This window comes from Neofelis nebulosa, chromosome 3 (assembly GCF_028018385.1).
Source record: "Neofelis nebulosa isolate mNeoNeb1 chromosome 3, mNeoNeb1.pri, whole genome shotgun sequence".
Taxonomy (NCBI): domain Eukaryota; kingdom Metazoa; phylum Chordata; class Mammalia; order Carnivora; family Felidae; genus Neofelis; species Neofelis nebulosa.
The window spans coordinates 198790180-198817559 of record NC_080784.1 but is presented as its reverse complement, the minus strand read 5'-3'; positions in this window follow the sequence as shown (position 1 = coordinate 198817559).

Below are 27380 nucleotides of genomic sequence, written 5' to 3'. Positions count from 1 at the left end.
AGCATAACACAAGGAGTATTATTTGATTATATATATATGTTTATATAGATATCTATATATCTATATATAGTTATAGATATATCTATATCTATATATAGATATATAGATATCTAGATATCTATATAAATATATAAATCTAGATATCTCTATATATAATCTATATCTATGTCTATATCTATATCTATGTCTATATATCTATATCTATTATCTATCTATATCTATGTGTCTATATCTATGTCATCTATATCTATTCTATATATCTATATATATGTATGTATATATGTATCTATATATATGTGTATGTATATATATATCTATATGTATGTATGTATATATATCTATCTATCTATATATGTATGTGTGTATATATATATAGATATATATATATATATATCTTGCCATATAGGAAATAAGATATATACATATGTTGACAAAGTTTTTCAAAATTGTGTCTAATGTTTTGGGAATGTTTGTTTGTCTCTCTGTTTATTTATTTATTTATTTATTTATTTATTTATTTATTTATTTTAAGCTTTATGCTCAGTGTGGAGCCCAATGCAGGGCTTAAACTAAAGACACTAAAATCAAGACCTGAGCTGAGATCCAGAGTTGGACACTTAATCGGCTGAGCCACACAAGGTGCCCCTTAGGGACTTTTAAATAGTGTGCTAGCAAGAGCTCAGTAATGATCATGTCCTACTTGATAATGACTCCTAACTCCTCCTTTCTGATAAATTTCATGTTAAGAAACAATCAGAGATTTAGGCTCAAAGGATGAATGTTTCCTATCATTACAAGCACTGGATATTTTCGAGCAGAGTTCTATAAGCAGATCGTCTGGGGCAAATGGCTTAGGTTGAGAGATGTTATTTATCACCCTATGTACTGATGAATTTCATTCACCTATGTCAGAGGAGAATGCCAAGCAGACTCTGTGCTGTCAGCCCAGAGCCTGCTATGGGGCTGGATCCCAGGAAGCCTGAGATCATAACCTGAGCTGAAATCAAGAATCAGCAGCTCAACTGACTGAGCCACCCAGCCGAACCCCTCCCCCACCATTAAGAAAAAGAATAGAATGGGAAAAAAAAACAATGAGAGAGAAAGAAGAAAGACATGGTGGGTTTGCCTGTCCAACATGCAATCCTCTAGCATTCCTGCTCACCACGTGGTGGGAGGAAACACACAATAGAAAAGACTACAGATAAATTTTGTCTTCAAATCAAAGTGTACCTGCCCAAAGTTACCATGCCCCAAGTAATGCCCTTTTCATCCATAGGGGGGCGGTGAAGACTGGAAGAGGACATCTTGGGGTGACCATAGGGCAGTGCCCTTTCTGGAAGTTTCTGCACTGCTTCCACACCCAACTTGGGTTTCTAAACTTTCATGGTTGTTGTTGAAGTCAAAATCTTTATTTTTATTTTTATGAGATGGAAAATATCACTGGCAAATTTCATCCTTAAAATCAGGCCAGCTCTAAATTGGAGTTGGCTGGGTGAGTAGTATGGGGGTCCCATGTGCCCTTCCTTCCTCTTGATGGCTAGACTCCCCATCATTCCTCTCCACTCTGCCCAAGCTGATTTTACTTCCTCCCCTGTACTACACAAATGTCCTGTGGCTACCTTGGCCGACGCCCTGCTCTAATAGTAGTACCTGAAACAATAACAGTAATATTGAACATTTACTGGACACTCACCATGAGTCAAACGTTGTCATTTTCTTTCTTTTTCCTGTCGCAGCCTCATTTCCTCCTCACAGCAATGTGATGAACAGATGTGTCCTCTGAGGCTGGGGAGTCTGAACAACACTTTCAAGTTCCTGACTCTAGGGACCCTGAGGGGGAGGGGCTTGAAGGCAGGGTCAGCTCGTCCTGTGTCAGGTCCTGCCTCCACATCACTTTGGCCCTGAGAAAAAAACCAACAGACAAACAAAATGCAGATCTGAGACTCCCGCCTGGGGGCAGAGAACGAGAGAAACATTTGAGTCGAAGATACCACCCTGAGGTGGCAAAGTGTTTAAGGCTCAAAGGGAAAGTGGACCCTATTTCAGGCGCAAAGGCAGACGTTTCTCTGGAAATGCAAGTACCCCAGGAGATCAGCCAGGAAGGAGGCTGAAAGGCCCCGGGAAGGAAACTCGATCTACGGGAAACGAGGATTTGGCGAATTAACGTAACACATACAAACTTCGCAAACACACACAGAGAGGGAAGATAATTCTCTAAAAGAGAGAAAGCACACGCTGCCACAAAGATTAAGGGAGTATGGCAGCCTCCATTGCTTCAAAAGATTTTTTTAAACATTCAGAACAGCATGAAACTAAAAAGAGTAAAAATCACACCAGACATTATTCTGAAACATTATCTCTGTGGGACAGAGAAATTAACATTGTGAAGAGCACTGAGTAAAATGAATTCTCTGACTGTGATCCCTGTTGTCTATAGGATAGATTCTTATGTAGAAATAACTCAGAGATATAGATGTCCATGAAGCTATCATGCCGGGCCATTTTGCAGAAAACAGAGTGGTGTTTCATTAATTGCCGAAGCTATTTTTAACAGAGTTTTATTTTGCACTTGAGAAAAAAATAATCGTAGTGATTGAGTTTTATGTCTCTTCGCATAACATGCCAACTTTATTTTAGAGGGATCGCCAACTGTGCATGATGTTCAGGGTAGGCAGCGCTCAGCCTCCGGGTATGAAAACAGAAGGGGCATTATCCTTTTCATCTAAAGCCCTTAACAGTCAGGCAGGACAGGTGCCCTGGCTTTATTCAATTGCTGTCCCTGTCTGGGGCTTTGTTCCCCTAGCTCGTGGTACAGAGATGTGAGATTCATAGAGGGTGATTAGAGAATTTTTCACTGACCTTGTCCTGTTTTGGTGCCTACCCACTGCAGAAATGTTCACAGCTAAAGTGTGATTGTGGCTAGAACTTTTTGGCTACACATGAGTTGTTGGGTTTCCTACTTCTTGTCTTTCTGGAGCTGATTTTCACTCCTATCCGCCTTCAGGACCGTCCTTCCAGCTTTGAGTCAATTAATTCATAGTTTAGATTAAGGATATCAGATTTCATTTCCTTGGCTCCCACCCTCAAGTTACCAGTGATATGAAGAGTATCCACGGCACAAAATTCACGCTGGATGAAAGGGTAAATGAGAACAATTCAATTTAGTACCTTGTCCTCCTGTGGTTGACTTACTGGTTTCCCAGTAAGCCAAGAACAACCATTATTAGTGTGTATATCCAATGGATATTTGCTTCTTTGGCTTTGGATTTTCCAGCTTCCCTTCCAATTATGAATTTCCTTATCATGTGTTTTGATGGTGGTGTCAGTGTTCTGTCCTGACACAGCATCACAAGAGTGGGCAGCTGACGTAGATTATCCAATAAATATTTATCTGCACACTTGCAAACTTTTATTATTATTTTTTTAATCGGAAACTTACTCATTATTCTACTCATTGCTTCTTTCTAATAACAATATATTTTGGACATAACTCCATATCGCCACATATGGATTTCACTTACTCTTTTCTATAGCTGAGTTATATTCTGTTTCATGGATGCACATTCTGTTATTTGATTGGCCTGTTACTGACGACTATTTCGGATCTTTCTAGTATGTAGTTACTACAACAATGCTATCTTTTGCAATGCATGTGGGGATAAAACTAGGGGAAAATTCTGGGGAGCCTGGGTGGCTCAGTCAGTTAGGCGTCTGACTCTTGATTTCGGGTCGGGTCTTGCATGATCCCATGTTTGGTGGGATCAAGACCCACGTGGGGCTCAGTGCTGATGGCCCCTGCTTGGGATTCCCTCTACCTCGCTCTCTGTCCCTCCCTTGCTGGCATGCATGTTGCACATGCTCTCTCTCTCTCAAGATAAATAAACTTTAAGGAAAAAAGAAAACAAGGGGAAAATTCTACAAATTTCACTTTGTGGAGGAAAAATTATAATTCTAAATTTTGATAAAGTTTTTGAAAACAAAAAACTTTTGGTGACTTTTGATAGATGATAGCAAAATGTAGGATGACCCCAGTAGACAGACTTGCCAAAAAAACGTACAAAAATTCCTAGTTCCTGGGGTGCCTGGGTGGCTCAGTCGGTTAAGCAGCCGACTTCGGCTCAGGTCATGATCTTGCGGTCCGTGAGTTCGAGCCCCGTGTCGGGTTCTGTGCTGACAGCTCAGAGCCTGGAGCCTGTTTCAGATTCTGTGTCTCCCTCTCTCTGACCCTCCCCCGTTCATGCTCTGTCTCTCTCTGTCTCAAAAATAAATAAACATTAAAAAAAATTAAAAAAAAATTCCTAGTTCCTTACATCATTGACACCTTGTATGCTATTTAAATTGTTATCTGTAAGTCTGTGTATATCATTACTATTTTAATTTGCCTTACTTTTGTTTCATGTTTATTTAATGAAGGGATTGGAAAAAAAATATGTATGTATACTGAGTTTTCTTATTGCCTGGACCTTTATTTTATGTATCTTTCTACTGGGTCATCAGCATGTTATTAATCGACACATAAGTTCTTTATTTGTTAAGGAAATCATCTCAGTGCATGGTCTACACGTGGCAAAAATGAATTTTCAAATTGTTCTTTGTCCTTTGACTTTAGTTCTGTAATTCAATTCTTTTGCTATAAAGAAATTCATTTAGGTATTTTTAACATATTAAAACAATCGCTTTCTGATTTCTGAATTTTATGACTGGTATCTAAGCTTCCAATAGGCTTCCCTGTTTTCTTCTGTTACTAGTATTTTAAATGGGAACTCAACTAACTGATTTATCAAATATTATGTCTTTTCCCCATTTATTGACAATTCTACTTTTGTCTTACAATAAATATGCAAATTTTATGAGTATATATTTGGGCTCTTTTTTTTCCCATTGAGTTGTTCCATTTTCACTGTATGATGTTTCACTCTGGGAAAGAACCACACTCTAATTTTTTTGTTCTTTAACACCTTCAATTATATTGACGCTATTTTTTCAGAAGTTTGATAGATTAATTTATTGTGCTACTTGGGTTTAATCCTTTTTTAGAATCTTTTTTTTTAATTTTCCAATTTATTCAAAGTTAGTAGGTCCCCTCAGATTTTCTTTTTCCTTTTATGAATCTTGACATTTATAATTTACATTTTTTTTTCAGAAAACTATCCCTTTACTCATGTTTTCTCCTTAATCTGCATAGATTTTGTTAAACTAGTCATATCATTTCTTCTGTAGCTTTGTTTATATCTCTATTTTCATTTCTAATATTGCATACTTACAACTTACTATCTTAGTTGGCTTACTTTATGTGTTCCTCAAGGAAGCACTCAACGAGATACTGGCCCAACTGACATATACTAGATACTCATTTCTTTAGCTAATGATTTTATCTGGCTTCTGGAGCCTGTTTTGCTACCATTTGCTATTTGTCAGCCAGAAATACTAAAGAGTGATAATTTGTAAAGGTTTGATTTTTTTAATGTGTTTTTTTTTTTTTTTTGAGACAGACAGACAGAGAGAGAGAGCAAGGGAGGGGCAGTGACAGAGAGGGAAAGAGAGATTCCCAAACAGGTGCCATACCATCAGCACAGAGTCCAATGCGGGACTCAAACTCACGAATCATGAGATCATGACCTGAGTTACCCAGGCGCCCAAGAAAGATCATCTTTTGAGAGCAGCTGTAAACCAATAACTTTTTATATTCTGTTGGTCAAGAGAGTAATTGGTGTCCAAATACCCAGCTCCTTCACACCTCTCAGGGACAGGGTGCAGTACCTCAGAGTTGTGCACTCTACACTGGCTTCCAAAGTTGGAGAAGTTGGGGGAGCTCCAGTTGTCCATTTTAGCGGTCCCTTTTCCTGCTTCAGTTCACTTTCCCACTCTCCTACTAGGGTTCCCTTTACCATTTAACTAAAAGCATTTGATTCTTTGTCTTAGGGTTTGTTGGATTCTTTATTAGCCATGGTCAACACTGCCAGCAGGGAGATTTCTAGGGGCACACAACAGCGTCTGATCCAATCATTACTCTTACTATTTTGTCTTGTAGTCCTCTGCTTTTATTATTTTATTATATACATTCATATTCTCAAACAATGAATTTACTGTTTCATGTTTTTGAATTTTATATACATGAGATTACACATTCTGTATTCTATTGTTTCCGGCTTCCTTGCTGAACATTGTGCTCTTGGGATTCATCAATGTCATTGCGTGCATTGTTTTTATTTACCCAGAAAATTACCTCAAATGAATGTACCACAATGTATTTTTCTGTTGATAGGACTGTAGGTTGTTTCTATTTTATTCATCAATTGCTTTTGTGCCATTATTAACTGTCTTGCTAGAAATATCTCATAAGTATTTCACTAATTAGTGTGTAATAAATGCTTTATTGTATTTATATCTAAATATGTAACTAGTGTATTAAAACAGTCAGTGAATGCTAGGTTATGCTGCAATAAGAAATACCACCCAAATCTCAACAGCTTATATCAAAAAGTCTTTCACTTTTCCCTTTAGTTCTAACACTATACGTTCATCCCAGACTGGCCGTGACTCTGTTCCAAATCACGTTTATTCCAGGACCCAGGCTGATAGAGTACCACCTGTTGAAATCATCCCTACTCTCTTACCACAGAAAAGAAAAATCCACATGATGGGACCTAAAGTTTCTATTTGGGAATGACACTTGGGCATTCTTTTTATATTCTGTTGGTCAAAGTTAATCACTTGGTGAAACCTGACGTTAAACTGTCAGAAAGTAACACCTTTCCGGAGGGGGCATTTTAATTGGTATTTTACTGATTAGTAAAGGGCTAAAGAATGTTCCAAGTATTTATTACACTTTTAGTTTCCCTTCTCATGATATCATTGTAAGTGTTTTGTTCATTTTTCCTCTTTGATTTTATTGTTGTTTTAATAGAAATAGAAATAATAGTAGTTTATTTCTTTTTTAAATAGTATTGCTAGATACTATAAACAGCAATTCTTTATTTCATGTGGTTTAATTCATCAATAGTTTCCAGTACTTGTGCTTCATGTGTTTTGTTTAAAAAACCATTACCTTCCTCAAAAATTGTTAGTCAGGGGCGCCTGGGTGGCTCAGTAGGTTAAGCGTCTGACTTTGGCTCAGGTCAAGATCTCGCAGTTCATGAGTTTGAGCCCCGGATCAGGTTCCGTGCTGACAGCTCAGAACCTGAGCCTGCTTCAGATTCTGTGTCTCCTTCTCTCTCTGCCCCTTCCCCGTACTTGCTACAGAGCAAGTGTGTCTGTCTCTCTCCCTGTAAAAAAATAAATAAACATTTAAAAAATTTTAAAAATTGTTTGTATGATGGGCTGGTTATATACCCTCTTGGATCATCCCATCGCAAATCAACTCAGGCTTGGATCAAATATATATTGCAGGGGCGCCTGGGTGGCTCGGTCGGTTAAGCGTCCGACTTCGGCTCAGGTCATGATCTCATGGTCCGTGAGTTCGAGCCCCGCGTCGGGCTCTGTGCTGACCGCTCAGAGCCTGGAGCCTGTTTTGGATTCTGTGTCTCCCACTCTCTCTGATCCTCCCCTGTTCATGCTCTGTCTCTGTGTCTCAAAAATAAATAAACGTTAAAAAAAAAATTAAAAAAATATATATATTGCAATGCATTGCTAAGTTCAAAGAAAGTAAAGACCATCTCAAAAGGACCCCCAGTTAAATAAAAGAAACTATGACAACAAAGAACAAAAACATGTTTTCACTCATATGTGGACCTTGAGAAACTTAACAGAGGACGATGGGAGAAGGAAAGGCAAAAAATTGTTTGAAACATAGAGGGAGGGAGGCAAACCCATAAAAGACTCTTATACAGAGAACAAACTAAAGGTTGATGGAGGGGGGGGGGGGGTGGAGGAAGGGAGAAAATGTGTGATGGGCATTGAGGAGGGCACTTGTTGGGATGAGCAGGCGTGTTGTATGTAAGCGATGAATCACGGGAATCTACCTCCAAAACCAAGAGCACACTTGTATACACGGTATGATAGCCAACTTGACAACAAATTATTTTTTAAATACTAATGATTCATCAGATTGAAGAGTTTTCTTCTTAAAAAAAAATGTTCAGAGAGAAAGAAAACACCAACCTTCTGTATCCAATGAAATTATCATTTAAAAAACAAAGAGAAATAAAGACTTCCCAAACAAACAAACAAACAAATTGGAAGCAGAATAAAAGAAGAAGATCAAGGGATCTTCCTTCATGTCCAACGGTATTGCAGCAGAATCGCTTCTGAGCCAGCCGCGAGACAGGTGAGCTGAGGCGTGGACTCTTTTCTTAAGCTGGTGAAGATCAGCACCCAGACTGTTCCCTGTGTTAAATAAAGGTGGTGAGAGTGGAAAAGAGAAGGCAGAGTAACTTTCCATGGGTGTGGACAAAGGATGAGAACCAGATTTTCACAGCAAAACAAACACAGATCGGTTGAGCCTCTTGTCACCGACAAAAACCAACACACTAAAGAGAAGCATTCTGGATTTCAGCAGAAGATTTCCATAGATTAAAGCTAAGTAAATATGAGTTTACAGTGAAAGATCATCAAGGTTTACATTAGGAGTCAGCTTTTAATCCTGAATGAGAGAGAGTAAAATAATAAGCAACAGAGTTAGTTTCCTTGGGACTTCAGCCATTAGAATGGACAGATTTAAAATAGAGAATGATCACGCATGAAGTATTAAGTAAGTAAAATATCCAGCTAAGTTGTTAGAGGATAGAGCTGGGCTGTAAATTGCATTGGCATGCATTTAAAAATTAATAAATGGATGGTTTCTTACTTTGCAGGCACAAAGGAGGATAAATAATAAACTGGTGGAAAGAAGACTTTGCCAACTCACAAGGTCAGTCCTAGGCACTCATTAACTGAATACAAGAATGGATGCAATTCTCTGACTCTCTGCTCAAATCGGAGAGGAAACGTCTCATGGGAAACCACGTGGTGTCATGAGACCAGGTTGTATGTAGCTCTAATGTGGGGCAGGGGCTTAAGGTAGGCAGTTCCAAGTCGTGGCCTATTGAATTATTTGAGTATGACCCTTTCTTGCTTTGCACCTTAACAGAAACAAATGACATGCCAAGGTAAGGTAATTGTGCACATTTAATAGAAAAGTGTATTTAAATCAATACTTTTCTTTAAAGTGACAGTGTAGACTAATAGACAGGTGCCAAATCTCCTGAGGACCAGGAACTGATTTTCAGCTTTTACCCTGAAGTATTATGATAATAAAGGAGATCTTTTCTAACCCTTCTAACATTATCTCTGCTAGAAATTATGGTGACAGAAAGACGACCTGGGGGGTTGGGACAAGGGAGGAGCTAAGAGATGAGGAAGTATTCTGAATGCTCCCTTAAGAAGTCTGAGATATCAGGGGTGCTTGGGTGGCTCAGTCGGTTAAGTGTCCTACTTCTGCTCAAGTTATGACCTCACAGTTCACGAGTTCGAGCCCTGTATCCGGTTCTCTGCTTTCAGCCCACAGCTTGCCTCAGATACTCTGCCCTCTTCTCTCTCTGCCCCTTCCCTGCTTGCACACCCTCTCTCTCTCTCTCTCTCTCTCTCTCTCTCTCTCTATATATATATATATATATATATATATATATATATTTATATATATATAAAATATATATATATTTTTCATATATATATATATGAAAAAAGTCTGAGATAGCAAAGGCAGCTGCCGTAGTCCTGTCTTCACGTGGAATTACAAGAATCCTTGGAAGACACAGCAGAACATAATTTGGGGATGATGGCACCACAGAACATCCATGACTCTTTGCGAAGTGGATACTCAAAGTGGCCAAAGGTGCATATTCAGTTCCCCTTGGAGGCAGTCAAGATACTTGACTTCTGTGATGATGCATCACAGGTGGGGCAGGGTTTTTGTTTGTTTTTGTTTGTTTGTTCTTTAGATGCTAAGACCCAAAGCTCCTCCTTTCTATATTTTTAAGAGTATTTAATTTGATAATTTATTTCCTTCAGGGCACCTGGGTGGCTCATTTGGTTGAATGTTCAACTCTTGATTTTGGTTCAGGTCATGATCTCACGGTTTTTAGATGGAGCCCTACATCAGGTTATGTGCTAAAAATGGAGCCTACTTGAGATTCTCTCTCCTTCTGCCTGTCCACAGTCCCCACCCCATGTCTCTTTCTCTCTCTCTCTCTCTCAAAAAAAAAAAAAGTTATTTCCTTCATAATCCAAAACCCATCAGGTTGTTATTGGGACTCTATTAGAAAGCTGCTCAGCTTGGGCGAATGGGAAAACAGGTGCAGTGAGGCCATTGAGAGTCTAGCAAAGTTGAGTCATAGCTCCTCCTGCTGGATACCCTTGGAAAGACAGCTGTGACAGCCAAGGATACAATGGGGGAGAGAGTAAGGGAAAAGGTTGGAGGGCTGGAGAGAGAGAGAGAGAGAGAGAGAAAGAGAGAGTTTGGAGAAGATATAAAGCAATAAAGACTAGGTTGAAATGTGACCACATTCAATTCTCCAGTTGAGACTATAGTCTCTGGGAAAGCACGACATCCCTTTAGAGCTGTGGGATTATAAACAGTTGGAAGCAGAAAGCACCTCTGTCACATACAGGCTGTGAAACCTTGGGAAATCAGGCAACTTCTGGCAAAAAGGAGTGGAGGTTGGTGGTATATTGGTAAAGACACGCCCTTGGGAACTAGAATACTAGTGTTCAAATCCTGACTTCATACACTTTCCAGATTCTCATGTGTAAAATGGGAATAACAATAGTAGCTCCGTCATGGGTTTGTAGGACAGTTAAATCAACCCATTAAAGGTTTTAAATGGTGCCTAGAATATAGCAAACATTCAGTAAATATTAACTGTATTATTTGCTTTAGATTCTCAAAGCATACATTTTTTATGAATAGCAATGATTGCTTTGCCCAACTTGAAAGGTAGGTCAGAAAATCAAATGATATGATGGATATGAAAGAGCTTTGCAGACTCGGAGAATTATAATTTACTGGGATACAAACACTTTTGTTTATTCAGCAAAATCTATTCTGTACTAATAAATAGTAAAGCAGGAACTGCGATTCGGGTACTACTGGTTTCATTCTCTCCCATTAAGTAAGTTAAAATTTTCTTTTAAATTTTTTTTAACATTTATTTATTTTTGAGACAGAGAGAGACAGAGCATGAACGGGGGAGGGGCAGAGAGAGAGGGAGACACAGAATCTGAAACAGGCTCCAGGCTCTGAGCTGTCAGCACAGAGCCCGACGCGGGGCTGGAACTCACGGACCGCGAGATCATGACCTGAGCCGAAGTCGGCCTTTTAACAGACTGAGCCACCCAGGCGCCCCTAAAATTTTATTTTAGTAAAGATAAACACCTAGTACTTAAAAGCCTCAATCCCACTTGAAATTGGCACAACAATGTTTTCACAGTTAACGCTGCTTCCAGAGTTAAAGCGACCTGGAAAATCCTATGGGCTGTTTGGGAACCTGGATTTCTGAATAGGAGAGAAGTTTTGACAATAATCCTCTGTGAAAATATCACGTTGCTCCTTAAAGTGTCTTGGTCACCGTTTAGAGTGAGGGGAAGACACTTGTTAGAATTCATGGTAATTGCTAACATAAAGCGACTGTGTATCCTGTGCCAGGTGAGATGCTCACCATTTTCATATCTTTTAGCTCATCTCTTTCTTACAGATCCACATAGAATGTTCTCAGTACACAGGTGAGGAAAATGTGCACGAATCTTCAAGTAATTGACCCGAAATTGTAGACTTCTGGGGCAAGGACTGAAGTTCAACTTTCTCAGGATCCAAACCTGCCTCCTCAAACAGAATTTCATGATGCTTCCAGCAGGGATATTTCCTGTGGACACCTTGTCTCCATGTTCTCAGTCCTTTGCTCTTTCTCCTTAGAAATATAGAGCTGAGCATTTAATTCTTTCTGCCCCAGATATCTTCTCTGTATACTATTCATCATAATAGTACCCACCTGAATGGTTTGCTTCAAGAATTAAATTCATATAGGTAGCGTAATTTGAAGGAAGCAAGGCATTTAATACATTCTCACTGTGGCTGTTTTCCTTCTTTTTTATTTTGAAACAAACTTGCCATCCTATGAAATTTGCAAGAACATAGCAAAAGCCTTTGTCTTCGGAGCCATTTGTAAACTTGCTGCTGATATGCCCCCCATTGTCCTCATTTTGTTGTGTGCTTCTTACAAGCTAACAAAAAATTCTTCTGGGTAATCTGATATGGCAAGAAAGATCAGGAAATTAGCATGGGCGCATTATCATCACCTCGTCCCCAGACCCCCTTTCAAGATTTGCCAGTGAGCTCACCCTTTCTGGCAGAAGAAGGCCATCTAGGTTCACCCATTGCGTTCGGTGGTAATTTTTATTTAGTTTCTTTCGATGTGAAGCAATTTCTCGGCTTTTCTTGACGCTCGTGACTTGGATACTTCTGAAGACTACAGGTCAGTTTTGTGAGGTTTTCCTGTTATTGTTTGCTTTTTAGAGCAACCCTCATTGGGGTTTGTCTGAGGTTTCCTCAGGCTCAGAATCAGTGTATTGTGAATGCTATGCCATGCTGTCGCTGCAATCTTAGTTGACACATAATTTCGATTTGACCCATTAATGGTGGCCTTAACTTTGACAATTTGATTAACGTGGTCCCCGCCCAACTGGCCTGCTGGAAAGTTACTTTTTTATTTCCTTTGAGTTGGTAAGTGTCTTGTGTGGAGGCAACGAAGAGACAACTTAAATATTACACCCTCGATTTACTCATTTCTTTATAACATGAGGGACAAGGGAATAGATCCTACCATATTTAGGGAATTGTCATGTGTACTAATAGATGGTGTTCAGACTTTCCCAGATTTGGCCAGTGGGAGTTTCTTTAAACTGTGTTCCGTGTCCTTTTGACATGGGCCCTTATCAATTATTCGAGTGAATTCTTGTTTCCGCACAACTAGACGTTCTGACTCTTCTTATGCTATCCCTGCCTCAGTCCTATAATCAGCCGTTTTGCTGAGAAGACTTGATTCCCTTGAGAGGAGAGTTGTGTCTGGGAGCGAAGTTCTGGAGATATGTGCACATGTATACATCTACATATATTTAATTTTGTATTTATTCATCTATTCATCCACGTAGAATCTATTCATCTTAAAACGTAATGCCGATACCTCTGATTTCATTGCATCACCTTAGAATCCATACCCATGTACCTTCTCCGTAGGTAACACTTTTCTCTAATGGCGAGGAGCCTGACTCCTGTTGTTGTTGTTGTTGTTGTTTTTAATTATGCTCGCTTATTTAATTAATCTCCCCAAACCTCTGTCACCTACAAATACCCCTTTCAAACCCTCGCTTCACGCAAAATCGTCCTCAACACCTCACAGAGGGAAATCCCTTATATGATGCCTTCCTCATCGTCTCATCTGGGGTTCCAACACCCTAAGGCACCCGCCCTCCCAATGTGCCGACACCCTCTTCGTCTTTCTGGGATTTTCCCATTCTGTTCTGGTCATGCCATGATCATGATGGCATCTCCACCTTGCAAGGACATGCTATTTACGCCACTTGGCCCTAAAAACCTAATGCCGCGTGCTAGCTTCTCCCCATCCACCACGGTGGGCAAGTTCATTCTCCTTGGTCTCTAACACCCCTTGCTGGGCCATCGTCACCACTCTGTGGATACCTGACAGGTAGCCCTGGCCTTAATTCCCTCCCCTTCCACTGCCACGCTGCCCACTTGCTTGGCCATATCTAATTGAACCGAAATCACCAGAAAAAAGAAGGCAGGGGAAAGGAGAAGGGGGGACAGGACGAGACGGGGGGAGAAAGAGAAGGAAAAAACTACACGTTTGTCTTAAATTTGTATTATTATTATTAATAACCTAGCATTCTCTTTTCTGATATAAAAATCTAACCTTAGGAAACAATCTGTTATTTGTCCTTATGTCTCAGTGTGAACCTAAGTCAACTCACAGAGTGTATCTCATTTTCTGGTCCAAGCAACATTACGAGGTAGGTTTTTTGGTGAAAAATGTAGAAACTGATGTTTAAAAAGCATAAGTATCCTTCCCAGTGTTCATATGGCTACTAATAGCATGCGATACTATGAGGGTTCAGTCTCACTGAGATAATGAAAGACAGCCCCTCTGCCCCCGCAAGAAAAACAATCCTTGACACCAGTCTGTAAGGGACAGGGACAGAAGCAGGGAAGGGTGTTGTCACAAGAGTAGGAACTTCCCCCAGTCACTGAGAACATCACTGGGAACACCACTTGCTTCCAAGAGAGAATCAGACACCCTTCCCGCTCCTTTTAATGTTCTGGCTCTTTGGAGCCAGGATACCTCCTTCCATTTCCCTAAATTCAAAACCATGATTGGAAAGAAGATCTGCGGGGTGCATTAACTACAACTTGGGAAATTGCATTTCAGAGAAGTCTCTGCAGCCGAATGGGCACCTGTGACCCAATTCTTGTGAAGCGTAAGATAGAACTATGTATACAAAGCCACGAAGACATTCGAGAAACCATACTTTTAATCGTTGTCATAAACTATGTAAATGAACACTGTCTCTTTAAACTGGGACATGCTGTCATATTAGATCGATGCCCTATAGTCTAGCAAGTTGATGAAGCACATGGGCCCAGGAGTCAGGACTGAGTTCAAACCTCGGTTTCATGAGGTAATACCTACACGGTCTTGGCCTCATTCTACGACTCATCCAACCCCCATTTTGTCATCTAAAAAACAGAGTTAATAGTAACTCTTGAACTCTAGGGTTTGCAGAAAGGCAGATTGGGCTTGACACATTAGAAGCACATGGATTATAATACATAATACCACTTATTACTTTTAATATGCTTTAAATGAAAATTTGGCACCTTTCATCTATTTTTAGTTTGAATTAGAACATCTACTGATTCACCGGTTCCACAGTGACCAGGTTCAAAAATCCTGGAGAGTCCTCACTTTGTGTCTATCGATGACTGTGAATCTTCATAAACCCATGTAAAGCCACACCATGTTTGAAGTTCTCTAACATAAAGAAAAATAATGATAAAGGCTGAGAGCAGGCACAGGGATCAAGTAGGACTGTATGAAAAGCCCCTTGGTGCATTCCCCAGAGGAGGGATAACTCTTCCTGAGTTATCTTTCACTCTGCAACTCTCTAACCTTGAAACAAAGCAATCCATAAACACATAAACAAAGAGGTTACACACATGCCTAAGAGATTCAATGCTTCATTTTTCTCAAACCCTATATAAAGCGCATGGATTTTGCTAAAAAGATTGTGTGCGGACTGTTAAAGTATCCTGTAAGCTTTGGATTAGTAAAGAAGCATGCTCTGAGGGAAGGAAAAAAAGAGAGAGAGAGAGAAGGAGTGCTCGAATCCTACGAGCTGACTTTTTGGAGATGACACCAAAACTGTATGAAAGAGAATGCATTCTTGACGACTAGAGCACATTTTAACGTGAAAACATTCAAATGGAATTTAAACTCATACTTTGAGACCTCTCTGCTCTGCTTTTAGAAGAACAAATTATATATTTATTGATTTGCTATGTGCTTTCAATAAACAACCAACATGTATTGAAAATCTGCTATGTCTTTAGGAGCCTGAGTGGGCGGTGACAATATTACACAAATACTGTATGATGTGACTTATATGTGAAATCTCAAAAAAGTCAAACTCATAGAATCAGGGAGCAAAATGGCTACCAGGGGCTGGGGCACGGGGGGACAGATGATGTTTAAGGGTATAAACTAGCCACAAGTCGTAAATCCTAGCGATCGAACGCAGAGTGGAGTGAATATAGCGACAATATTGTACTAGAATCATCAAACTTGCTGAGGGAAGAGACCAGAAATATTCCAACGACTGAAAACATGATGATTATGGGGTATGATAAAGGTGCTCTCCTATTACCGGCTGGCGATCATCTTACAATATACAAATGTAGCAAATCTACATGCTGATTACCTTAAACTGACAGTGTTATATGTCGGATATATTTCAGAAGAAACCAAGGCTAGAACATTCTGAGGGGTAGGCTTGAAGGATGCAGCAGAAAGCGATGAGTACATAAGAAATAATGAAAATACCAAAATCAAATTAATAAATACTGTAACTTGGAGCGGGTACTGTGCTTGTCCTGCATTCAGAACTATGATAGACGTTGGCGTGCTTGATCTCGTTAAGCCGTCATCTGTTGTCTTTCTGGCTCAGTGTTTGGCATTGCTATCCACTTAGTCGACCGGGCACAAACCCTGGGCATCAATCTTGCCCCCACCTTTCACTGATCCCAAAGCATTAATCGTCAAGTCCTACTAAAAGTCACTCTTAAGTGTATTTCCAGTTGGGGCGCCTGCGTGGCTCAGTCAGGTGAGCCTCCAACTCTTGATCTTGGCTCAGGTCATGATCTCACAAACGTGAGATCTGTGCTGGCAGCTGGAGCCTTCCTGGGATTGTCTCTCTCCCTCTCTCTCTGCCTTTTCCCCCACCTGTGCTCTCTCTTTCTCAAAATAAATTTTAAAAAATGACTAAAAAAAATAATTTTCCGGGGGCCCCCCCGGGGAGCTCAGACGGTTAAGCGTCCAACTTCTGCTCAGGTCATGATCTCGTGGTATGTGGGTTGGAGCCCCACGACGGGCTCTGGGCTGACAGCTCGGAGCCTGGAGCCTGCTTTGGGCTCTGTGTCTCCGTCTCTCTCTGCACCTCCCATGCTCATGCTCTCTCAGTAATAAATAAACGTTAAAAAAATTAAAAAAAAATCTTTTCCAGTTAATAAAATTGTCTGCATCTTCATTGTCACTGTCTTAGTTATGGCTTCTACCAACCTTCACAATACCATAATAACTGATTTCTGGTTTATATGGTCTCAATGATTTGCCTCTCCTCATGTCCATACCTTTACCGTGGCCTCACAGTGAGCTGAATGTCTTTCTTCCCTCCTTGACATTGTTTTTGTCCGTGGAACTTGCATTCACTCATGAAATACGATAGGGTGTATCATTAAGCTGTTCATCCAGCTTGGAGCCTGGAGCCTGCTTCAGATTCTCTCTCTCACTCTCTCTCTCTCTCTCTCTCTCTCCCCTCGCCCCCCACTGGTGCCCTCTCTCCCTCAAAAATAAATAAATAAAAACATTAAAGAAAAAGAGACCACTGTCCAATATAACTTTCTGTGATGATGGAAATATTCATTATCTGTGTTGTCAAATATAGTTTTAGCAGCATATGAACACTGAACACATGAAATGTGTTTCCTAAAATAAAGAATTATATATTTTAAATTGTATATCATTCATTTTAAAAATATTTTTAAATGTTTGTTTATTTTTGAGAGAGAGCATACACAGGTGCATGAGCAAGCAGGAGAAGGGCAGAGAGAGATGATCTGAAGGGGGCTCTGTGCTGACAGTAAAGAACCCAGTGCGAGGTTTGTACTCATGGACCACAAGATCGTGACCTGAGCTGAAGTTGGACACTTAACCGATGGAGCCACTCAGGTGCCCCATGATCTTATATCATTCTAATTCTTTAAAACAATTTAACTGGCCACATGTAGTGTGTGGCTTCCCAATTGGACCATGCAGCCTTGGGAAATCTCAAGAAGCTCTCTTTGCTCTCTAGCATTTCTGTTATCTCAATGACATGCACATACTCAGCTTTTCTGATGGTCTAAAAAGAATTAGAGACCCATGGAACAGAGGAACTCCTGCTGAGCCCAGCCTAGATCAGCTGTTTTCCAATAGACCTCAAGCTACATTAAAATGCATTATCGTTTTAAGCCACTAAGCTTGGGGTGATTTGTTATACAGCAAATCTAACTGATACACATGACCTAGATTGTTGATTAAGCCTCACCTCTTCTATACACTGGAACCAATGTTTTTTGTTTGTTTGTGAATTATAGATCAAGTCTTACCACTCTGCTACTGAATATCTTTCAAGGGCTTCCTGCTGCCCTCATTAAAAAAAAATGTAAACTTCTTTTTTTTTTTTAATTTTTTAATGCTTATTTTTGAGAGAGGGAGAGAGAGAGAGAGAGCACGGGAGGGGCAGAGAGAGAGGGAGACAGAATCTGAAGCAGGCTCCAGGCTCTGAGCTGTGACCTCATGCAAGATCATGACCTGAACCAAAGTCAGACACTTAACCAGGTGTCCCTAGACTATATATTTCTTAAGGCTCTTGATTATCCTTTCTGTACTTTCTTCAGCAGCCATATACTTTATCCTTCATCGTAAGAGGCACTTCAACATTTACTACCTTCTCTATCTAATTTTAGCCCACTTAATTGCACTCACTTAACTCACGCTTAGCTTGAACCTATTCATCTTTGGAAAGCTTTGACTGACCACCCCACCCCCACCCCCAGCACCATTTGGGATGCACTTTCTGTTCCTATGGCACCATGGATCCACCCTTTTAGAAACTGTCATCTTCTGCATTACGATATATGTGTTTCACCTGTTTCTCTTTCCCAGTGTGTAATTAATTTCTAGAAATGCAGTGGGAGAATGGTGAAGGTGCTAATTCCTATTCTAGAAGAGTGTCTGGGACCTAGCAAGTGCATAGTAAATTAATTTTGGAAAAAATGAACCACCAAGTAAGTATTAAAAGTATGGCTAGGAGCGCCTGGGTGGCTCAGTCGGTTAAGCATCGACTTCGGCCCAGGTCACGATCTCACAGTTCATGGGTTCAAGCCCTGCGTGGGTCTCTGTGCTGACAGCTCAGAGCCTGGAGCCTGCTTCGGATTCTGTGTCTCCCTCACTCTCTGCCCCTCCCTCCACTCACGCTCTGTCTGTCTCTCTCCAAAAATAAAAATTAAAAAATAATAATAAAAGTATGGCTAAAATCCTAGCCATTGAAACTTTGAGGTTGATATCTCTCCAAAACTCAACTGTTTCAATCATGCCAGACTCAAGGGCAAGGTTACAAGAAGACAGAGGACTTGAAAATATCACATATTATACAAATGCAAGGCTGCATTTATTATTAGACTTGCAACACATATACTGTGTCTGGCATAGACTAACTCAACGGGGTGCAGAAGGGAATTGAGTTTGGGAACCAGAGCAACTGGGGTTTGCTCTGGCGCTCACTAACTATGTGTCTTTGGCTACATTTTAAAGTTTATTGCAGCCCTCGTTTCTTCATTTGAAATGTGGACTTATAATTTCTCCCTCAGAGCATCAGCGCAAGGAAAAATGGTCAATGCAAAATAAATTCCGTGGCTCAGTGCATGACAAATAGCAGGCGATCAAGACATTTGTGTTTGCTGACTTTCTTTTTGTGGCGGCGGTCAAGAGAATGTGGGGGTTTTGTCTATCGTTATTTGTGTGCTCTTTTTCCCTGAAATCACTTGCCTGCTCTGCTCAATTTTATGGTTTCACTCAGAGCCACTGTTAAATATTTGGCCACAAACATTTGGATCCGCTAATAAAGCAAATGCCATTTTTGGAAGGATGCAAAGTTCTCTGCAAAATGTCTCACCTGTTTTGCCCTCAATGATTTTCAATCTCCTCTCCCCTCCCCCCCATTCACGCTCTTCAACGTGACATTCCCCCAATCTTCTCTCTTCCGCCCACAGATTCTCAAATAGAGTGTATGGTTTTGGCAAATCGAATTCTAACCTCATATAGATATAAGATAACAATATAACAATATAAATATTGTTGTTTTTATTGTTTTCAGTCATAGGGTGTTTGGTCTCGATAATATTCTTTAAATAAGCACAGAATTGGAAGTCTAAACACCTGGGCATGATTTCCAACTCTGATATATCCATGGGGTCAAAAAAAAGTTTTTTAATGGTTATTTCTTTTTTTGGGGGGGGGCTCACCCACACAAGCAAGATGGGGGCAGAGACAGAGGGCGACAGAGGATCTGAAGCGGGCTCTGCACTGACAGCAGAGACCCCAAAGCGGGGCTGGACCTCATGAACCCCAAGGTCATGACCTGGGCCGAAGTTGGACCCTTAACCAACAGAGCCACCCAGGAGCCCCTCACTGGGTCAATTTGCCATGCTCAACATTTGAGTTTCTGTTTTCCCATCTGGTACAAGGAGAATAGTAACGTCTAAGTCAGAGGTTGCTCTGATAACTAAATGAGAGGACATTCATGAAGACACCTTACCTGGTTGACCATATATATGAGTGGAATCTTGATTATAGTGTGCTTTGTTGCGGACAGTGGACCACGTAATAACTGCAGATCTAAATCCATCGTGCGCTTCACGAAAACCACGTGAGCCTTCACACTTTGAAAAGATGTGAATCATCAGTGGTCTCCATTAAACATGTTCCATGGAATCCAGAAATCTGGCTCAAATCTCCCAACTTTCAGGGAGATGAATAGCCTCCAAGAAATGACCAGAAGTAAACACTTGATTCCTCCTTATCTCCTAGGATGATGCGGATTGCAGAGCCATAGGCTTATGCATTTACAGGTGTTGATTCAAATCGATGCACCAAATGTCCACACCTTCTTTCCCACTCGTGCACTGATACATCCAGACTGTGGGCTTGAAAGCTCATGTACAGCCTTGGGAGTCCTTCTACATTCTAACCCTCTCCAGCCTCACAGAGCAGATTTATTGAAAGTGAGATTCTCTTGCACGTGCATTGCTAGCCTCGACTCGGAACCCCTTGCCCTTGTATCTATTCTCCACTGCACCTGAGCTGCCCTGGGTCCTGGCGTAGAATGTTGTCCATGCTCCTTTTCCAGTTTCTAATCTTGTCTGTGTTCCAGTTTGACCCTTGGCTCCCCGGTGACAAAACCGGAAGGAATTTGGGAAGAAAGAATATTGGGATTAATGTTTGGCACCCAAATGTATGTTAGCTTTGCAACATGCGAATTCTTTCACGAGTTGGGAACAGAGAACTAGAAATGCAAACACCTGGGCCTGGCCTTGATTCTTCCCTTACCTAGCAGTTGGGCACCAGCTCATGAACTGTTCACAGTGAAGGTTACGAGATCACTCTCACCCACTTTTTCCAGGCTCGGCTATGATTAACTGGCTATAGTAAGCGTGTGTTTTGCAATAGAGACTTTTTGTGAAAGAAAAAAAAAAGTGCATGCTTAAAAAACAGATGAAATATCTTTTATAACAAACTTTACACTTATTATGAATTTAGATATAATTCTTCCCAACTAGTTATTTGATTATGAAATAGAATTAATTTAGGTGTTTAATAGGAAAGCAAATATGAGGTCTGTTCTGAAAGCTTACTTCTCTCTTTTTTTTTTTTTCAACGTTTTTTATTTATTTTTGGGACAGAGAGCATGAACGGGGGAGGGGCAGAGAGAGAGGGAGACACAGAATCGGAAACAGGCTCCGAGCCATCAGCTCAGAGCCTGAGGCGGGGCTCGAACTCACGGACCGCGAGATCGTGACCTGGCTGAAGTTGGACGCTTAACCGACTGCGCCACCCAGGCGCCCCTTACTTCTCTCTTAATATCCCCTTCTTCTCCACCTCCATTCCTTCTTTCTTCCTCAAATACTTGAGCAAACAAGTATTTGTGTTATAAGGCAGGGTGAATTTATTGGTTCTGGGATTAAAAGTAACTCACAAAGCAGAAACAAACTATTTGGGTTTACTAGACGTTTGATTTAAATAGATACCCAAGCAACTGAACAGAGAGCGAGTGAGATTCACTTTAGAGGGAAAACTGGCCCAGTTTTGCCACAAAGAGTGGAAGCATGTCAATAACAGCTACCCCATGGGCCATTTTTCCCAGGAGCACTTGAGTTCTAATAAAGATGAGTTTGGGAACATCAGTCAAAAGACCTAGTAGGTTCAAGTTTTGCGGTACTCCTATAAGCCAGAATGCCTCCTTGGCAGGTAGCTTACATTCTAGCTGTCCACATCAAGGACCAGCTACCCTTTCACTTGAAACCAAGAAGCTTTCAGCCAGAGATATTCCAACATTTGCCATCTATGACCCAGAAAGGGTCTGGGAAGAGTGGGGTGTTCTAATTTTGAGGACATAAATTGTAGATCATCTCATGACAGCATCTCGCAACAGCACCCTTAAGACCGCATGATGCCCCACGGGTGCATGGGTGGCTAAGTCAGTTAAGCATCCGACTCTTGGTTTCAGCTCAGGTCATGATCTCCCGTTTTGTGGCTTCCAGCCCCACATCTGGCTCAGCGCTGACAGTGCAGAGCCTGCTTGGGATTCTCTCTCTCTCCTTCTCACTCTGCCCTTCACCCCACCTAAAAAAATAAATATATAAACTTGAAGAAAAAAAGACTGCCCGATGTTCGGGGTACCTGGGTGGGTCAGTCAGTTAAGCATCAGACTTCAGCCCAAGGCCATGATCTCATGACTCATGAGTTCGAGCCCCGTATCGGTCTCTCAGCTGTCAGTGCAGAGCCTACTTCGGATCCTCTGTACCCTTCTCTCTCTGCTCCTCCCCCACTAGTTTTCTCTCTCTCTCTGTCTCTCTGTCTCTCTCTTTCTCAATAAATAAATAAATAAATAAATATCCCACTGATGCTCATGTGGGAAGACCAGCTTGTCGATGAGGATCCTGTCTGTCTGTAGGATCGTCTTTCGTTATCTTTCCCAAGACACTCAAGTAGTGTAGCCAACCCAGCTATCTAGCAGATGACCTTCTGCTAGGCCTCCCCTTTTCCTCTCTCAGACTCAGAGAGAAGCAGCAGCAGCAGCCTGATCCCGTAATATTTTCTTCACTCCGTGACCCAGAGCCATAACCCCTTAGGGGGAGAGTTGACTTTTGGAACCCCCTTCTCTCGTGCTGTAGGAAGCCGTTTATTTTTAAACCGTGGGATGAACTTGGAGCTAAAGGATACTTTATGCAGTAAGTAGCATCCATCATAAAGTCCGTTGTCCTCAACCACGCGAGTCAAGCAAAATTTGGTCACCCGGTATGAACACATTAAATTTGCTACCCAATGTTTTTTGTTGATTCTCTTTCTTCTCTTTCTTCTGCTCAGCATGACCTCCGTCCCTTATTATAACACATTTTTTTTCCCTGAAATAATATGTTTTATCTTTATGCCCCAATAGGCTAAGTTCCACAAGGAGCAGGAAAAGAAATCTTCTCAGTCGCTGATTAGACTCCTAGTTCTTAGCATGTCGCTTAATGTACTTCATCTGCCTGATGATTAGAAGGTGCACTAAAACTACCAGAAGCATGCACTTTATTCACACATCAGCCTTTCCTTTTAGCCTCTGGAAACCCCTCTGAGGGCTGTGGCCCCATCACACCTGTGGCACATCTTGTTGGCCTAGCATAATGCCTGTCCCAAATAGGATGTTGATGTATATTTTATGAATGAATGAATGAATGAATGAGCAACTGCAAACGTGAAGAAAATTTGGTATTTACTTCCACAGCTAAAAAACCACAAAGAGTGGAAACATGTCAATAACAGCTACCCCATGAGCCATTTTTCCCAGGAGAACTTGAGTGCTAATAAAGATGAGTTTGGGAACATCAGTCAAAAGACCTAGTAGGTTCAAGTTTTGCAGGTGACTTTCTACTAAAAAGTTCACTCTGTTTCCCTTTATATCCCTCCTTCCCCTGTGAAAAAAAGTACTCTATTCTTTAAAGGTATTAATATTTCCTTGAAACATGTAATCTCTGACCTTCTCATAAAGGAAAAAAAAATTGTCTTTTCTAGGACAAATATTTGACAGCTTGTTTGGATTACAAGTGAAGCTTAAGAAAGCTCTGAACAAAAATTTTACTGAGGACAGGGGGTCATTTTCCTAGTCAAGCGGTGAATTGGGTCTATCATTTTCCTCAAATATTTCCCTCAATGAGAAAATAGAAGCTTTGCTGGGTAAATTCCACCCTGGAAAATAGTAGAGGATTTTTTTGGAGTTATTTAAAGAAGATCTGGCTCATTCACGCCTCTCCAGTTCATCATCCACTTCTATTTTTAATATATAGTATGCTGTGTTCTTCCTCAAACCGAAAATATAACCCCCCCACCGATTCAGCAAGTGAGTGTGTTGACTTGAATATATATGTATACACAATATATGCATCCATAAACATATATACTCACGTACATTCACTTAAAATTATAAATTGGTGTCGAATACCATAGGATGTATGCAAGCTTGCTGTGAACTTGTTGCTATCCCAGTTATTTCCATGAGTTACTAAGGTACCACAAATTGAGATTAAAGTGAATGTAGGTGAAGCAAGTTGCTTCTAAAACAGCCAAATGAAACTCAAATAGCCAACTCGCTCCGCTTTCAAACTGTTTTATTTGTAAGGTTTATTTAATTATTTGAGAGAGAGAGAGAGAGAGAGAGAGCAGGGGAGGGGCAGAGAGAGAAAGGGAGAGAGAGAATCCCAAGCAGGCTTTGCACTGTCAGCACAGAGCCCAACAAGGGCCTCGATGGCAAAAACCGGATACCATGACCAAGAGCCGGATGCTTAACCGACTGAGCCACCCAGGTGCCCCAGCCATCGTTTGTTGTAATGACACTTAGGCACCTCCATTGCAATAAACATATGAATAAGTAACAAAATAAGTAAACAAAAGCTAAATATTTTTGAAAAGTCTTGATTATATGGGCGAATTCTGTCTTCCTGTGCGTGTCTTACTGACATTCTGAACAAATCATGCCTTTGCCCAGAGCGATGCAAAATAGATAAAAAATAAAACAAATGGATTAAAGCAAAGAGCAATGATATGAAAATCACTTTCACTCACAAGGTAGAATGTATGGCAAATAGAAAGGTTAATCACATAAAAATATCAACATTTTCTGTCCTACTTTTCCAGTTTCTACCTATAAATAAAGGCCCTCTCAAGGGTGAACTGTTCCTACAAATCTTCCTGATCACCTGGCGATGTTATTTTGAATCTTTTTGTTTTGTTTTGTTTTGTTTTCAATTTTGTAAGCATTGGTTTTCATTCTTTACATGAAATAGTGCTGATCCAGGGGGCGTTAGGCTGGAACAGGTGGGAGAGTCGGATTGGTTATAGCAGAGAAGACAGGATCAGACTCTTGTCCCTTAAATGCCTCCCCGCCTACTCTGCACCCTTCACATGCCTCCTGAGACACCTCCTGAGATACCTGGGAACACCCAGAGCACAATATAAATAACCTACTTGGGTAACCTACTTACAGCTGGCTTTACTTTTCTCTAACTCCTGTGTATTCATCACATGTGATCATCCAGTTCCTAATTTTAGTATAGCTCTTTGTATCCAAGTCTGTCTTTCTTGGTGGAGAAGGGAGAATTTTTAATTTTCATTCTCTGCGGTGCCTGGGTGGCTCAGTCGGTTGAGTGTCCGACCTCGGCTCAGGTCACGGTCTCTCAGTTTGTGAGGTCCAGCCCCACGTTGGGCTCTGTGCTGACAGCTCAGAGCCTGGAGCCTGCTTCGGATTCTGTGTCTCCCTCTCTCTACCCCTTCCCCACTCATGCTCTGTCTCTCTCTGTCTCTCAAAGATGAATAAACGTTTAAAATTAAAAAAAAAAATTCATTCTCTAACCATACAATGCAAAATCAACAAAAATCTTACATTATATAGAAGGTCAAACAATATTTGCTTGCTAATTAAAACCATTGTCAATGAGGGGCCCCTGGGTGGCGCAGTCGGTTAAGCGTCGGACTTCAGCCAGGTCACGATCTCGCGGTAGGTGAGTTCGAGCCCCGCGTCAGGCCTGGGCTGATGGCTCGGAGCCTGGAGCCTGTTTCCGATTCTGTGTCTCCCTCTCTCTCTGCCCCTCCCCATTCATGCTCTGTCTCTCTCTGTCCCAAAAATAAATAAAAAACGATGAAAAAAATAAAATAAAATAAAATAAAACCAGTGTTAATGAGAAACAGCCATAGTGAATAGGTAGGTTTTTGTTGGGATCTCATCATGGAGGGCCTTGCATATCACGTGAATACCTTGAGGGTTAATTCCTTCAACGGTGGAAATGCAGTAGACTGACATAAGACAGCTATGCTTTAGGAAGGCATGAAAAAAATAAGATCCTTAAAAAGTAAAATTAATGGAAAAAAGAAAGAGTAAGATTAGTAGAGCTATTTTTTTTTCCAATCCATATGCTTATTAGTAGAGGTCATTAGGTTATCTCCAAATGAAAGTTGTATATGATATATATTCAACAGTATGGATTCCTTTCTTCCTAAGTTTACTGATAATATAGCATAGCAAATGATAATCTCTCTACTCCCTACAGCAGAGCAGCTCTGAGGTCAAGGTGGTAGAACCTGTGAAAGCTCTCTATTAATGGGACGACTGTATGATGTAAGGCATTATTAACATTAGTTTAAATACCTCTACTCTTACAAGTTCATACATTATAACACATGAAGAATTAAAACATTTTGCAGACATATTCCTTATCACAGGGTCAATTTTCTATAGATAGATTTTTATTGTAAAAATAACATATGCTACTGTAATTATGTAGGCATTGGGTTTAGCAGCTCTCAAAAATGAACATGAGCTCAAGGGGGGGAAAGTCACCCTAAGAAATCAAAATCAATCCATGATAAATAAGACTAAATAAGTTACGAGAAGTAACTATAATAATCAAAAAATACATACTAACTTGAATGAAAGGGCTTAACAAATTAAAATAAGGAGATTAATTTCAATCAATGTAGGCAAGATACAACTTAGCTTTAACTTAATGAAAATAAAATGTTATCTCTTTAATGGGTTAAACTGTAAATTATTTGGTACAAGGTCATAGAAGGCAAAATACGGTTGGATTATTAGAAATGGGTTCCATTTTCCTCGGCATGTAGAAAAGATAGTCTCATTTCTGATTGCCTGTCTGGTTTCTCAAACAAAAGGAACTCTAGGCCATAGAAGGATAGGCACTCGATTCATAAAGCCTTAAAGGAAACTCCTTAAGTATACCCTTCCTTATGCATCTATAAAACTGAGATAAGCATTTCTTAATACATTTCACAGGATTGCTGCTATAAATATACAAAGATACAACAGGCTATGAAGAATTAATTATCTGAAATTCCTAATCCAGTAGGCAACATGTTAATGTGCTCAACAAATGCTATGGTGTTTGTCGCTATGATCATTATCACTGTTTTATTCTGTGTGTGTCCTGTCATGACCTGCCTTCAATCTTCTCCAATTATTTCAACCTATGTATCCAGAGACCAATGATATGATACTGGACATATCTGATGCTTCAGAGTCTCAAGAGATTTTCTCATTATATGTGTGTATATATGTGTATATGTATGTGTGTGTGTGTGTATGTGTGTATTATATATATATATATATATATATATACATACATATACATATACATATATATGTATATATATGTCAAATGCTCAAATTCTGTCTTTAAGGCATCAGTCAAATTCTAGGTCTTTTATAGAGATCTTTCATTAACCACTCCATCTGGAAAGAATTACTTC